This window comes from Peromyscus californicus, unplaced genomic scaffold, assembly GCF_007827085.1.
Source record: "Peromyscus californicus insignis strain IS unplaced genomic scaffold, ASM782708v3 Scaffold_7__1_contigs__length_154581171, whole genome shotgun sequence".
Lineage (NCBI taxonomy): Eukaryota > Metazoa > Chordata > Mammalia > Rodentia > Cricetidae > Peromyscus > Peromyscus californicus.
Window position 1 is genome coordinate 122,962,391 of NW_026294595.1, and position 15,487 is coordinate 122,977,877.

Sequence of the window (15,487 nt, forward strand, 5' to 3'; positions counted from 1 at the left end):
GGTCTCTTTCTGATGGAAAGAAAGGGGACAAAAGCATCTCACATGGCCTGTGATGAACTGAGCACACAGTTCCTGAGGCAGTGGCAACAGCCTGCATGCTTTTGTCGCGGTCAGGGAGGGTGGCTTGGTGTGGACACAGATGTGCAAGTGCACACACAGAGGCTTACACAGAGATATATAAAATCATACTTCATGTGCATGCTCACACAGACATATCTACACACATGTACACAGACTCACAGGCACACACATATGATGTGATACACTCATTCATACATGCTCACTCAGAGACACACAGATTCACTTATCTACATACACCTGCAAAATTTCATAAACACAAACATATTTCATGTATTCACACACATCCACAGTACAACTCTATGTAACCACACACATATTCACACAAACACATGCGTGCATTCAAATACAGTATGCACACACACACACATATGCGTACCCTTATATATTATACAATATATTATACAATAGAAAATATAAACACATGCTCATATACACAGATATGCACTAAATGTAAATATTTCCACTCTTGCATCCACATACACACAACATACTTAACAGCACTATCACACACACTTTGCCTCACAGACTTACAGAAACTCTTACATTAACTATCATGTGTGCACACATTCTCACACACTCAAGGGAAAGTTCCTGCACACATTCTTCCTCTCTCTCCCATACATATCACCTGATACACTCCAGCTCACCCATTCACACACATAGTCACTGATACTAACATCTGAAAGTGGTATCTCTGGCTCTTTGAAACACTAGTAAGAAGGGTAGAGTTATTGTCCCCTCTAGCTGTGAGGGCAACTTCCCCCAGGGATCCCACCTTCCTGTGCCTGCTGATGCTGACATTAAAGAGTTTGGGTGAAGAGATGCTTGCCCTGTCCCCACCCATGCCTTCAGTGTGGGGACCAGGGCTTCTGGGTGGTGCTGAGACTAGTGTGGGGGCCGTGGGTAGGCTCTTCATGGTCCGTGGACTCCTCATGGACACGTTTGTAGATTCTCAGGGGAGACCATGCCATTTGCCTCTTCCTGTTTGACTGCCTGTGTTTGTCCTCTGCACTCCATCTAATGCAAAGTGGCTTTTCTGTCGGCCCCACCTGCCCAGGTGTCTTTCTAGGATGCAGGACTGGGGAAAATGACGTTCTGAGCTAGTCACGTGCTCTCCTCCAGCCTCAGCTGTCTTGAAAAGTAGTGCCCATGGCACCAGTGTGATTTGAGCTCGCTGTGGCTCACTTGAGGTCTTTCTTAGAAACAGGGTCTCTCTATACACCCCTGGCTGTCCTGGAACTTACTATTTCAACCAAGCAGATCTCCAACTCACAGAGATTCACCTGCCTCTGTCTCTCATTTGCTGGGATTAAAAGCAAACACAGCCCACCTGTGTTTTAATGTTGCTTTGGATACAGATCTTAACTTAGGATTTTTTTTTTCTGCATTAACTGAGGAAATCATGAATTTTTTGACATTTTATTGTTCAAACATTTAAGATGAAATATTTTTTACTAGAATTAAAAGGAATAATACTTCTTTTCCAATCAATCAAACTTCTAAAAAGCCCTCTCTGTCTCTGTCTCTCTCTTTATCTCTGTCTCTCTGTCTCTGTCTCTCTCTGTCCCTCCCTCTCTCTGTGTGTGCATATGGAAGCCAGAGGACAAACTTGAGTGTTGGTCCTCCAACCTACCATCTTGTTTTGAAATGAGCTCTCTTGTTGACCACTGAATATGCTAAAATAGCTGAGTCACAAATTTCTCCCTTCTCTGCCTCCCATCTTACTGGGATTACGTATTAAAGCTACCACATCTACCTTTATGTGGATAATGGGGGGCCAAACTCAGTTCCTGGTGCTTGCATGGCAAACTTTCTCCATGGATCCATCTCCACAGCCCAGTCCAATGCTTTTGATGTTCTCATAGTACCTTTCAGATCTTCTTAGTTCGAAATGCTGAGGCGGTCGAGTCTTTCAATGATCCACACTGAAATTCTTTGTACTGCCCAGCACTAACCACAATCTTCCCAGCTTATCAGGCCCTTCTCTGAAGGCTGATGCTGTCTGTGCTGCACAAGCTGCATAGGGGGTTAATGCGGAGTCTGAGGATTATTGATGACTATTTTGGACTGCACAGTCAGCGGCATTAGTTGCGTTCACACTGCTGGGCACCTAGCGTCGTGATTAACTCTAGAACTTTCTGCACTGCAAAACTGAAGCTCAAACAAGATTGAGTGTGAAAACTGATCCTCAGGATTGTCCTCTGAGCTCCTCACACATGAGTGCCTTTACACGAACATATACACATGCTCTCCTCTCTCTTTCAGCACTGAGATCCACTTGGCAGGTGAGGTAGGCTTTTCAGACTTCTTATGGGGGGCAGCATTTACCACCTTGCCATATTCAGAAGCTCACAGAGGAATCGGGACAACAACATTGAAAGACATCAAAGCAGCTTCTTTCAGACCTGAAACTCTAGGCTGGTGGCCAACAAGTGATCTTAACATCTTCTTCCATTTTCTAAGAGAGATGCATAACAGATCATGTAACTACTACCTAGCAGGAATGCATCATCTAACAATCAGAGAAGCCCATCACCTCCTTACCTCAATGTCCTATAGCCTTATTTAAAGCATTCACAGGGGCATCTGATCTTAGTAGAGTGAGAGGTTAGATTTGTACCCAGTGGTTCACACCTTGCCAGGTCCAACTCACTCTGCTCCTCCTGGCTGATGCAACTCTTTCAGTCCCTGCTACAGGCAGGCCCAGCTGGGGTCAATGCTGAATGTACATCATACAATGGGATGATAGTATGAGGACCAGGAGCTCCAACTACAAAACAGTGTGTCACATCTCAGACTTGGACCTTGGCAGGAAGAAGCCACCTAGGAGAGGGCTGAGGGATGCTCAGAGCCATCTGTGCTAGACTGTTCCTAGTTCTTATTGCCTTCGAACAATGTCTGGGAATGGAAGCAGGGGCTAGAAAGTATTTTGAGTACAGTGATTTAGGCTGTATCTTCTAGAGCTTTCCAGCAGGCTGTTCTATAAAGTTACAGAAAGACTGACCATGTATAGTAATGACAGAACATGATCATGTTCTGGTGACAAATACCCATCACCCAGTACCTTACTTAAGTCTCATCATCTTAATGTGTTATTTGGAAGAATATAGCACAGCAAGTAGTGCAGTCTCCATGTTATAGATCAGAAAACTGGTTCATTCACACATAAGAGACACTGACTCATTTGCTCAAGGTAATGCTGTAGAAATTGGTCCATCTGTGCACCCATTGCTGATGCTGAGGCTTTATCCCTGCTTTTCCCACGTGAAATGCCTTCTTTCCTGTTGCCTAGATGCTTCAAGTCGGCATTAGATGAATTCTACGTTCCTGAATACAGTTTCCTACCAGTGTAACCCTAGTTTATGCTTTGGGAAAGACACAGTGTGTGAGCTCTGGAACACATACTGACTATTATTTCATCTAAACAGTAACTTGGCTCTGCTGGGATCAGAGAAGCCATGATGGGCTTTCATGAAGTGAGACTAGAATCCATGTTTCCACATACACCTCTGGGTGTAGGCCTCTTGGCTTGGCTAACATTTTGTATTCAAGAGCATCTTGGTAAAGGACTGTGCATCACAGCAGTGATTTCCCAATTTGTAGTTATAGGACCCCTGGAGAGAAGTAAAATAACACCCAAGAGCCTCAAAATCAAATCCAGTATGACCAAAGACTGAGGATGCCTCTGCACCATATGGAGGATAGCTCACCAAATTTAGGGTACCAGCATTGTTTAGGTACTTTTAGAAACAAATATTGACATGAAATTGTCCATACAATGGCTAAGGGGCCTTCAGTTTCCAACAGGACATCAATATCATGAGTATAAAACAAGCAGGGATTGACTGGAAAATAGCTCACTGGGCAAAAGCACTTGCTGCATAAGCCTAACAACCTCAGTTTGAATGAACAGAGGGTAAAAAGACAGAAGCAGCTGCAGAAGTTATCCTCTGGCCTCCACAGGCATGATATGGCACATGTGTATGTACATGTTACATACACGCAGCATGCATACCTCCAAAAGTAATAAACAAAATATAAATTTACAAAAACAAACAGGCAGGTCTTTGAATGGATAAAATCTGTTCTGCACATTTTAAGTGAACGCATCTTGGGAAACCAGACTTGCAAAATCTGAGTGTATTTCAAAATGTTACAGAATTCATGCCATTTTCCCTTTATGTAATGGCTGCTAAAAATGTCAAATCCCAAGCCGTCTGTCCTGAAGAGGCTTTCTTGTCAATCCCTTTGAAACTCTTAGTGTAGGTTTCCCTGCTGCCTGCTTCCTGTGAAGCCCTTTGCCTCTCAGGGGCCCGAAGCAGGCTCCCAGGGCATCCTGGAGCAGCTGCTAATTACAGACAATCAACAAGTGATTGGCTCTATTAGGAAGTGTGGTCAGGCCAGGGCTAATCTTATTATTCTTTGAAATGAATGACTTTTCAAAAAAGAAAAAGAAAGAAAGAAAAGTCGGTGTGCAACAGAGCACTGCGAAACATGTGTGGGAGCAAAGACCATGTGACCTGTTGCCAGGTGTCAGAGCCATTCCTTAAGCATGTTGCGCCATCCTGTTTCTTCAGAGAATGTTCTCACACCCATTCTCACATTTTAATCTCTAAAGTCTGGCTAGGGACCCATTTAATGGATTTTAGCAACTGTTCCTGTGAATGGAGGCGATTGACAAAGGGCAGATATTTGCGAAGAGGGTTCAGAAAGGGGCCTTCAGGAGTCTTCAGAATTACATGGTGGCGCCGGAAAGCCATCAGCAATGATTAATGGCCACCTTTGTATTTATTCCTTATCATTTGTGATCTGGATGACTGAATCTCAAAGACTGAAATATCCAATAAACAATGAAGTCTCGAAACTCACAGTAGATATGAGGTGCATGAACATTTGAAAACGTTAGCATCCAGAACTGTGCTGGGACTCTATAGAACTCTCAGTGTGGCTGTCTTAGTGATGCTGAAGGTAAATATGCCTCATCTTCCAAATTTCTCTTTGCACTTAAGGTGTGGCCATATAAACCCTTCTCTCTTGGAATACTTCCTCTGCCTTCTTCCATGACTGTGACCCTGAAAGGTAACAGAATCTGGGTCTTGAGAGGATCTTTCTGACTCCAACATGGGGCCTGGAACTCAGAGGTGCATCTCAATGGTCCACTGCCAAATTTGTCCCCTATGACGGAAAGGAAGGGGCCTGGTCAGAAGGCTGCTAGTTCCCACTTTCCACTCATATTAATTAAATGTGTTTGGACAGATCCAGGACTTCATTTGTGAGGGGCTGTGGAAACTGGGGGGCAGGTTACTGATCCCTACTCTGCCCTTCTTTTCAGCTTTTACCACTGGCTTTTACGATTAGCCCCTTTAGATGCCTCAGTGGTCTCAGTAGACACCTGTTTGTTCATCCGTTCCAGAACCTCAGAATAACCAAAATGCAGGTGCTTCTTGATACCTACTATTGCCAGAGTTTTCCAAAATTGCTAGAAAAAAATGATTAAAACATAACTTGCTAGAAAAACAGCTGGCAAAATCACTTATGATCTTCTAGAGTTGAAATTGCCAAGCGCAAAATATCATTGGAGCTAGACAGAATCATGCCCTGGGATTCTTTGGCTGGGTATCAGGTCCATCAAAGTCATGATCCCAGCGCTGACAGCACTCTAAAGACTGTCCATCACTAATCCCCGGAATAGCCTCTGCCAGGCACAGTAGTGCCAGGACACTAAGAGAATGATACATGCTACGCCCAATGGACTGTCTGTCCAGTGTCTGGTCTGAATACAGCATGAGTGGGCTGAGACAGCTAGTCCTGACACTTCTTCTGGGAACCAGAGGCAAACAATTTGGTATGTCCAAGCACCACCAGGAAGAGCTCCAGCAAGCTAGAATTGGGGGATGAACCTAACTGTCCCTTCAGGAACAGCTGTATGCAAAAGGTCGGTGAAAGGGTGCTCAAAATGTGTTGGGATTCTACTCTGTCCTATGAGTGTGGAAACTGAAATTCAGCTCTCAGTAAAAGAGGAACATTAATTCCTCTATTTGGCCTGTGCTTATTGGGCTTTTGGTGTGTGCACACCAGTGTGGAAGGAAGAAGCCAGTGTGGTCCCTGCTTTCCACAAACCAGTGCAGGTATGGGGGCTGCTGACTGAGAAGAGAGTATCCTGACAGATTTCTACACATCTTGACTGCAGATTCTAAGCAGGAGCTGGCTTAAGCTCGCACATGACAACTCCTCAGTGCCCTCCAGAGCAATGCTTGATATTATAGACCTTAGATCACTCAGGACAGGCACAGGCCAGAGCAGTGTTATCTCCAAAGAGCAACATAGCTTCTCACTAAGACCATGTGGCAGACCTACACCTGACTTCTCTCTTCACTGCTAAATTGTATTCTGCATGAAGCTCCCCATTCACTACACTTAGCACTCCACATTGTGTATGACATCAGTCACTTTCCCATTTTAATGCATAAAATACAGCTGGCCACTTTTGATGCTTGTCATTGTGCATTTAGTAATCCAGGTGAGTGCCAAGCCTCTTCCCAGTCACTATTTCTAAACTGATTTTGAAAAACCAAACTCACTGTTTCTGTCACCTCTGATCAGGGAGGAGTTGAGCCCTGTGTTTTTGCTGTGTGCCAGCAGCCTGCTGTCCTGTGGTGGTCCTGTGTGCTGCACTGAGGTCTTCCTGAGGAAGGACTCTATTCCCCATGAAAATAATCCCTGGCATAAGGGACACATCTGTCTTCAGAGTAGGGAGCTGGGGAAAGAGGACACAGCATGACACATCAGTGAGTTTCTTGGTCAACAGCACCTGGCTTCTCTCTATGGGGTCAAGGAATATTGGGGTGGGGGGTTGTGGCCATTCTCAGGCCTTCATCAGCCTGGGAGCATGACCCAGTGACCTGAGGACCCTAGATTATTACCTCATCAGCTCCCTGGGGTCTTTGACAAACAGGGTCTCCCCAGTCAGGGAAATAAAGCTCTCTCCTTGTGATGCAAAGCCCCCAGGGGTGGTGAGGAGCTTCCTGGCTTCACCTTGAGTGCAGCTGTCCACAGCTCCTCTGGCCTAGCTGGGAACTTGGGGCCTGGACAGCTCAGGTGGGCAAACACATCTGAGGGGAGAGACTGTGGCAGCAGGATGTGGATTCCACAGCAGGAAGCATCCAGCTCCCACGGACCCCTCTCCACTAACATGTGGATTTCCTCCCAGCTGACCTGGCTGGGGACTTTCAGAATGCCACACCTGGGCCTGCCCTTGCCAAAAGGAAAGGCTTTTATTGACTTGGTTGCACTTTATTCAGGAGTCCCTTCTTGTATTAGAGGTGACAGGGTGGAGTGGTATGATGTGGGTTGTCTAAGTGTTTTTATGAAGGCATCCCAGGAGTGAAATGTTCCTTTCAAGGTTCAAGACGCCTTTCCTCACTTCCTTAATGTTGGAGTTAAGATGCATTTGATACTGCCCCACATTTCCTAAACTCAAAAGGAACCAATACCTCTCCTATAATCCCTTCATTCAGAATCCCAAGAACCTGCTGTAGTTCCCTAGTGTCTAAGCCCAGGCAGAAGCTGTCTTCCCTGTGGGTGATCCTGCTTAACTAGATACTGCCTTCTAGCCTCCTAGCCTGACCAAGCAAGGTTTGGGGGACTGCTGGTTCTCTGCAACTCAGAATTGCACATAGTAGGTTCTCCATATTTGGGTAATGCCCACATAAATCCCGCTACTATGAGCTCTCCTCCAGCAACACTAGTGTTTCCTGGAATCTGATTTCAACTGAAAGCATCCACAATGGACCTAGTCTTTGCAATCCTGTTATCTTAATTTGTTTCTTTTCAGACTTTCCTGACAACTGGAGTCCAAAGGGATTTGACTTCTTCACACATCTGTTTTGCCAGCTAGCATGATGCTATAAGCATTAACTGTTTATAGCCTTATAGTCTGTAAAAAGTGTGTGAATGTACATGTAAGTACAGCACAGAACAACACTGTCCACACATCCTCCAGTGAATGTCCCAGATCTGGTCAATTTGAATGTAAGCTTCCATTGGGACCACAGCCTCTCATTTATCTTTGGTGGCCATGTGTTCTTAGTGTGGGCTTTGTAATGGCATATAAAGCAGTGCTCTGTGGTATTAGGTGAAAAATGTCCAGTTTAGTGTAGCACAGCATCAAATGTATCTTAACGTGGCTACTAAGGAGTCCATCTGCTTCTCGGTGTTGGCTGAGGAATGTCCAGTCTAGCTTTGACTCAAGGAAGCTCTTCTACTAAATCTCCTCATGGGTGGAGCGCCACTCAATCTTCCATGCTGAATGTGACAACATCTGTCCTATGATGCCATCACAATGGGGGACTCATTTGTTCGTAGTAATCTGTGAGAAGCTGTCTATATTTCACAGCAGTTAAATCACACTGTAGCATGAATCTTAAAAGATCTTATTAATGAAAACAAACCTGGAGCCAGGTACTGGGGTCAACGCTGGAAGATCTGAGAAGCAGAATAAGCTACAGCTTCCTCACCTCTCCAATTCCTCAGCTGATCCTGTTTCCTCAGATTGGAAACCTCTGAGTCCTCATCTAGAATGAATCTCAGCTGAACTGCTGCTCCAAAGCCTAAAATTTTTTTTTAAAGATTTATTTATTTATTATGTATACAGAAGAAGGTGCCAGCTCTCATTACAGATGGTTGTAAGTCACCATGTGGTTGCTGGGAATTGAACTCAGGACCTCTGGAAGAGCAGTCAGTGCTCTTAACCTCTGAGCCATCTCTCCAGCCCCAAAGCCTAAAATCTTAACCAGCTCTAGTTCCTGGTCCTCATGCCTTATATACCTTTCTGCTTTCTGACAGATTAAAGGCATGAGTCACCATGTCTTGCTGTTTCCAGTATGGCTTTGAACTCACAGAGATCCATATGGATCTCTGCCTTTGGAATGATAGGATTAAAGGTGTGAGTGCCATCATTTTCTGGCCTACGTATCTAGTGGCTGTTCTGTTCTCTGACCCCAGATAAGTTTATTAGGATGCACAATATTTTGGGGACCACAATATCACCACATCACACAATTAATTTCTACCAGTGAGATGTGGGCTACCTAGCTGTGCTGTCCATGCACCTAAAACAAAGCCTTTGTTTTCTCTTTATTGGTTGGGTGGACAGACACGAAGTGTTGAAGGTGGCAGGGCTGGCTGAGCTAGAGAGAAAAGTGCACCCTGCCTCCTGTCATCGTGGCTCGTTCTGGACTTCAGGTGAATGAAATCATTAACTTCTGCTATGTGTGCCATTGTCACAGTAGCTGGTATCTAATGAGCACACAATCATTAGAGAAACTCTGTTCTTTCTTCACAGACCCTCATTCAGAATGTTCAAGAAGACCCCCGAGTCTCACATTGCCACTGGCTTCTATGGTGAACCACTGGATGGCACCTGAGGATGTCAGAGTGGCACATGACTGCTCTCCTAGCATCTTCTGGGGCCATGCAGTCTCAACTTCCTCACGGTCAACCTTGTAAGTTTGCTGTAGGTCCTTCGGAACTTTGACCGCTTCCCCATTTTACTGTGAGCCGTCCCCACCTCTCATCATCTGCACTGGGATGCTTTCATTTCTTTCAGCCTCACTTCTCAGCAGGCTCCGAGTCAAGGTTGCAGCCCGTTAGAGCCCTGGATCTCTGGAGTTGGAACAAAGCAGCCTCCGTTAGCCCTGGTGTTGGTGGCTTCGAAGCATCTTACACGATGGCTCTTTTCCCAGGAGGCTTTGGTGCAGCAGCCTTATTTTCAACATCAGGTTCTGGTTCCAGTTTTCTTGGGAGTCTAGACTTGAGCCTGGAGGAATTAAGTTACTAACTGACCCCTGAACTCAGTGGAAACATCAGGTAAGTCTGTCAGTCAATGCTTACATCCTTGCCTGGGTGAGGCAGGACGCTGCATCCTAAGGGAGCTGCAGACCATGGCAGTGAGCTCTGGCCTCAGGGACACAGTCATCCCCCTAGAACCCTCAAAGTAGTCAGTCAAGTCTAAGAAGCCAAACCGAATATGGAGGTTTAAAGCATGATCAATTTGTCAGTGTCCCTGGGTAGTTCTTTTGGGCCAGATTGCCTCAGCAAGAGCTGAGTTGTCTCAGATGGCCACCAAGGATGGGAGCTAATTCATCATCTGGACAATGGCATGTGTCCCTCATCCTCCAGAAGACAGCCTTAGTCTCACTCTCCTTGCAGCAGAAGAGTGTAGACCTCAAAATGCTCTTCAGATCTCCTCAACACCACAGTTGCTCATTTTCAGTCCTGACTGGGGTGGCTGATAGGCTCAACTGCTGATGGAAAGAAGGTCAAGCTTCGATGGAAGTGATCCCGGGGCTTGAGGGGATGACAGGGCCAGGTTTACATATCTCTACCACAACTTCTATAGAGGGTTCTTGAGCTGCTGCAGACATGGAGGGAGGTAAGAGTGGCTCTGACAGGTGGAAGACAGCAGCATGTGGAGATGGGCTGGAGCAACGGCCCTGGGCCAGGAGAAGGAGCAGCTTCAGTACCATGCTGGTGAACGCAGGACTCATGGCAGCAGAGGGGCAGAGCAGAAATATGGGAAGGCTGTCTCAGAGAACTCAGGGTAGGGGAAAGGCGTTCAGTGTGTGCTCAGGAATGAAGAGCAGCATCTCCAGTCCATGTTCCACCTGATGTTTTTACCTCTTTTTTTTTTTTCTATTTTGGTTTTTTGAGATAGGGTTTCTCGGTATCCCTGACTGTTCTAGAACTCTCTTTGTAGACCAGCCTGGCTTCGAACTCACAGAGATCCATCTGCCTCTGCCTCCTGAGTGCTAGGATTAAAGGCATGTGCCACCACCACCAGGCATAGTCCAGCTGATGTTAATGGGTGTTTTGTTATTATTCCCTTCTCTGATCCAAGTAGTGAGTGGTGAGTGAGGTTCTTGAACTGTGGAACAAGAGAAGCTTTGATTAGGACATTGTGCCTCATACATTTCCCCTAGAGCAGGTGCATGATCCAGCAGCATTTCCCAAATCCCACCACACATGCTTCTATGTGTTCATAGAATTCCATGTGGAGAGCCCACAAAGAACCCAGAGTCCTTCAGGTGGAGAAGGACTCAGTATTTTACAGTGATGGAATTTTTAGAACAGTTCCTGGAGATCAGAGTTGATTCTGATTTACTACTGTGAGCTGAGTGACTGACACATAGTAGGCCACCAAGGGCTTCTTGGAATGCTGTTACACATTTAAACTTGAGGTCGTGTATCAGTGTACCAATGCCTCCCAAGCTCACCTTCCTATCAGTTTTGACAACAGCCCAGTAGCCATTCCAATATAACTACATTATTGTCTTTATGAAGAGGCACTCCCCTCCCTACACCACACTCATACTTAAGTGTCTCATCATGTTGTGTAGATATTTTGCGGTGAGTTGGATCTGAAGACCTAGGCTCCTATTTAACTCCTCCGAGGAGATCTTGAGGTAGTCAGATGTCCTGGTTAAGAAATTTAAGAGACTCAGAGAAGAAAAAATTGAATTCCAGGGAACCTGGAACGAAATAATAGTTACCATGAAAATAAGATTTAAGTTACCATCAAAGAACTTCCTAGGCAAATTCTTGGTGGGTTGTGGAGGTGAGAGAATGAGTAAGCTACATCCCCCTCACCTCAGCTGGTCACACATGGCTTGCCCTGACTCAGCTCATATTGAGCGGATCTCCACTGCAGAGTGTTGGGCACTCTGAGAGGCAGGCTGAAGCGTGGGTTGTGGTAAGGCAGCCCTCCTCCTTCCCCTCACTCTTACACTCACCTCTGCTTCTCGTTCACATGGGCCTGCTTGTTTTTTAGCTTTTCTACTACCTTGTAACACAGCATGTGGCCCTTACCCATAAGGTAAGGCCACCTATTCTTGAACTTCTCTACCTCGACAGCTATGAGGTAAGAAAACCTCTTTTCTCTTTAAGTTGCCCAGCCTTAGGTATTCTGTTGCAGCAACTGGGAATGGGCAAAGGCATTGTATTTTCTCATTGATGTGAGAAAATACCTGAAAAAAGACAACTAAAAGGAAGGATCTATTATTGACAAATTTCCATTGCTCTGAGTGCCCCGTCTTATGACACTTCATCAGGACAGCTCTAGAAAACTGATAACACACACACACACACACACACACACACACACACACACACACACACACACACACACACACACACCATGATTACGGAAAGCCAGAAAAAAGACACATTCCTATCTTGCCTTGGGATGAGGAAACTGAGGCACATTGTTGGGATAACCTCTCCCCTCCAGCACACAGCTGGTTGGTGTGAAGCTAGGCCTCAAACAGAGCAGGCTTGCGAGGTCTTCCTAACCAGAACAATCATGTGCAAAGGGCCGTCAACTTTGGTTTCCTGACTCCCTCCTAGCCAGTTTCTAAGGAAGGGCTGGCTCATGAGAACTGAAGGCTGCCCACACAATGCTGATCTGTTAAGTCCCAGGCTTCCTAGGACCTGATCTGGCTTCTGATTTCCACATTCCTCATTCAATAAAATGCTTAGGCTTATCTTTACACAAACAGCTGCCACAGAAGGACCAGCCCAAGAGAAGTCTGAATGTGGTAAACACTGTCAAGCCTCGCCCACCAACATCAACATGGATTTGCCTTTCTCCTACCATTCCTATGCCTTCCTCCCCAGTATCCTAGTTTCTCTTCCAAAGTCAGTTCTGAGTCTTCAGAGCCTCTCTCCTGAAGCCACCAAGGCCACAAGACTCATGGCGACATAACACACATCACTTGTGCAGTGCATCTATCATTTTTTACGTGGAACACAATCTGGGGTCTAGATAGGGTTCAGAACAGTGAATTTACCTCTAAAAATACCACAATATGAAGAAAAGATTACCAGGGAAAAGGAGGCAGACCATGAGGACAGTCAGAGGGGTGTGTGACAAGGGGTGGGAAGCAGCATGCCAGGTATCCCAATTGTCCCCTGTATGGCCTATGTATGAAAGTTGCCTGTCACCTCCTTGAATCCCTGCTTGGACATGCAGGGACCTTCAGTGGTAATCTTTGTTAAATGGGCAGAGCCTGGATCCTTGGCATTGTCGTCAAAGTCCTTCATGGTTTCCTCCTACACTGACAGGTTTTTTTGTGAACACACTCTGGAGTCCCATTTCCACTTTCCTGCCCACAGATCCCACCCACCAGCTTGCACTTCTTCAATGTCTTTTACTCTCAAAATTTACAAGTGTATCATTCCACCATTGCTGTGTAACAAAACATCCTAATCTCAGTGACCTGATACAGCCATCGATTATGAGTGCTTATGTACTTGCTTGGCCTCCAGGACACAGTAGAGGTAGCCAAGGTTTACTGAGCTATCTTGAGTTTTGCTTCTCAGTGTACATCTGTGGTGGATAATGTGTGGTTTGTCTCCTCATGGACCATTCTGGGCCAGCAGCAGCTCTTCTCAGGTCACTGGCAGAAGAATGAATGAAAAGGAGCAAACAAGCAGGAATTCTGGAATCCTGGGCACACAGCTGGAAAACTACCCTCTCCTCCTACAAGCTCAGTTAAATGGTCAAACCAAGTTGCAAGTTCAAGCTCAAGCATAGAAGCAAAAAAATAAACAACCAAGAAGCCATAAACACCACCTCTGTTTGGCAGGAGTGAGGATGTAGAAGGATGAGGACAGAGGGCACGTACTGCAATCTGTCACAAACCAGAGACTGTCCAAAAGCTACTCGATATGCCCTTGTCATCTTAGACTGTGGTAACCACACTGTCCGGAAACCTCCATGCTGCCCTGCAAGAAAGGAATTTCTTCTTCATAGTACTGAGGAGGAGGAAGGCAGAGTCCTAACAGCTCTCTCTCATGAACTCCCCGAAGGCTGCACAGTTATTAAATGTAGGTCCAGATGAAAGCCGACATTGGTTTTGTGGATATAAGCCCAGGATTTGGAGCTTGAAGTCTCATTCCAAAGTCTAAGCTCTGCAAAAATCCTATCTCTCAAGTCTCACTCTGAGGATTGGACAGTAGTTCTGTAGTGATACTGTAGATAATCATCTTCATCCAAAATAATGTGTGCTCTGCCATCGATTGATTGATTGATTGAGTGAGTGAGTGAGTGAGTGGGACTGAACCCAGAGTCCTGTATATATTAAACACTATCACTGAAGTCACATCCAGGCCCCATTGTTGAAGTTTTTTTAATTACTTTTATTATTATTTAAAAGATTTATTTTATGTATATGAGTACTCTGTCTACATATACAGCTGCATGCTAGAAGAAAGCATCAGATTCCATTATAGATGGTTGTGATAGAGTTTAGCAGCATAGAATACCACAACAGGTAAATATGCATTGCATTGAACTCTACACACAAGCACAGACTGAGAGTCCAGGAAGGGTTCAGTTGCTTTTCCCATCTGAGGCTATTTGTCAAATGAAGACCTTTTGCTGATATTGGAGCATGTTACCTCTTTTTATTGTCTTGGCGTTAAAGAACCCTGAGATTGCTAAGTAAAATGTCTTATCTAAGGTCACTAAGCAATCATTGGAGCACCAATTAGCCAAGGGTGGTTCTCCTGGCCTCACAAACAGTAGTTTCTCACAGGGAAGAGCACTGTGGCTCTTCTAAGGCACAGCTTAGTCAGATATAAGTCACACCCACAGCAGAGGAATGGTCCAGTCAAAATTCAGCAGGCCACCTGGTGACTGCACATTTTATTTGGACAAGCTGCATACTTTTAAAACTTAAGCTCTTAAAAAATTCTTTTAGAAATGTCAAGGTGACTGATGTATTAAAAAAATGAGCCAGGGCAAACAAGGATGACATTCTTTTAATTCCTTCCCCACAGGGTCATTTTCTCCTTAACATCCAGATCTGTGTACGGCCATCTTCCATAACGGACCCTTGACCTACGCAGAGGTCCACACCTCAGGGAAGCTGTGAAGCAGCTGCAATTTTTTCATAAGTTGATTCAATGGCCTTGTCATCCTTCCTCAACAAAGCCCCAGCAGATGCTGAAACAAAAAGGTAGGAAATGAGAAAACCAAGCCAGGCCAGCAGCTTCACTCAACTACTCTCTGAATGTGGTGCCAAGAGAACTGCCACAGGGAAGAGGCCACTGCACGGGGACCTCAGCCCTCTCTAGCGATGATGTGCCTGCCAGCCCCACCCCTTCCCCAGCCCATCAAATTGCCATGTTTGCTGGATAAGAAATATCTCCTTTGACCTTAGATTTATAATGTGGCTTTGACAAAATGTCTCCCATGGAGACTGCTTATGTGTCCCATAGGCAAAACTGATTGCTTAATATTGCCTTCAGTCACCATCACCTACCTTTGTCACTAGGTGGCTAATTTTGGACAGGAGACATAGTAATACCATATAGTATTAAATGAAGACTTGCTCACTTCCAGGAC

At 45.4% G+C, this 15,487-nt stretch overlaps 1 long non-coding RNA gene across 1 annotated transcript; it reads left to right on the forward strand.

Annotated features, from left to right (window-relative positions):
* Window positions 1–9,245: 9,245 nt before the first annotated feature.
* Window positions 9,246–15,092, forward strand: LOC128100565 (uncharacterized). Its single transcript, XR_008214834.1, has 3 exons — window positions 9,246–9,584; window positions 9,689–9,948; window positions 14,920–15,092. It is a non-coding gene; the product is annotated as an uncharacterized LOC128100565 (long non-coding RNA).
* The last annotated feature ends 395 nt before the right edge of the window (window positions 15,093–15,487 follow it).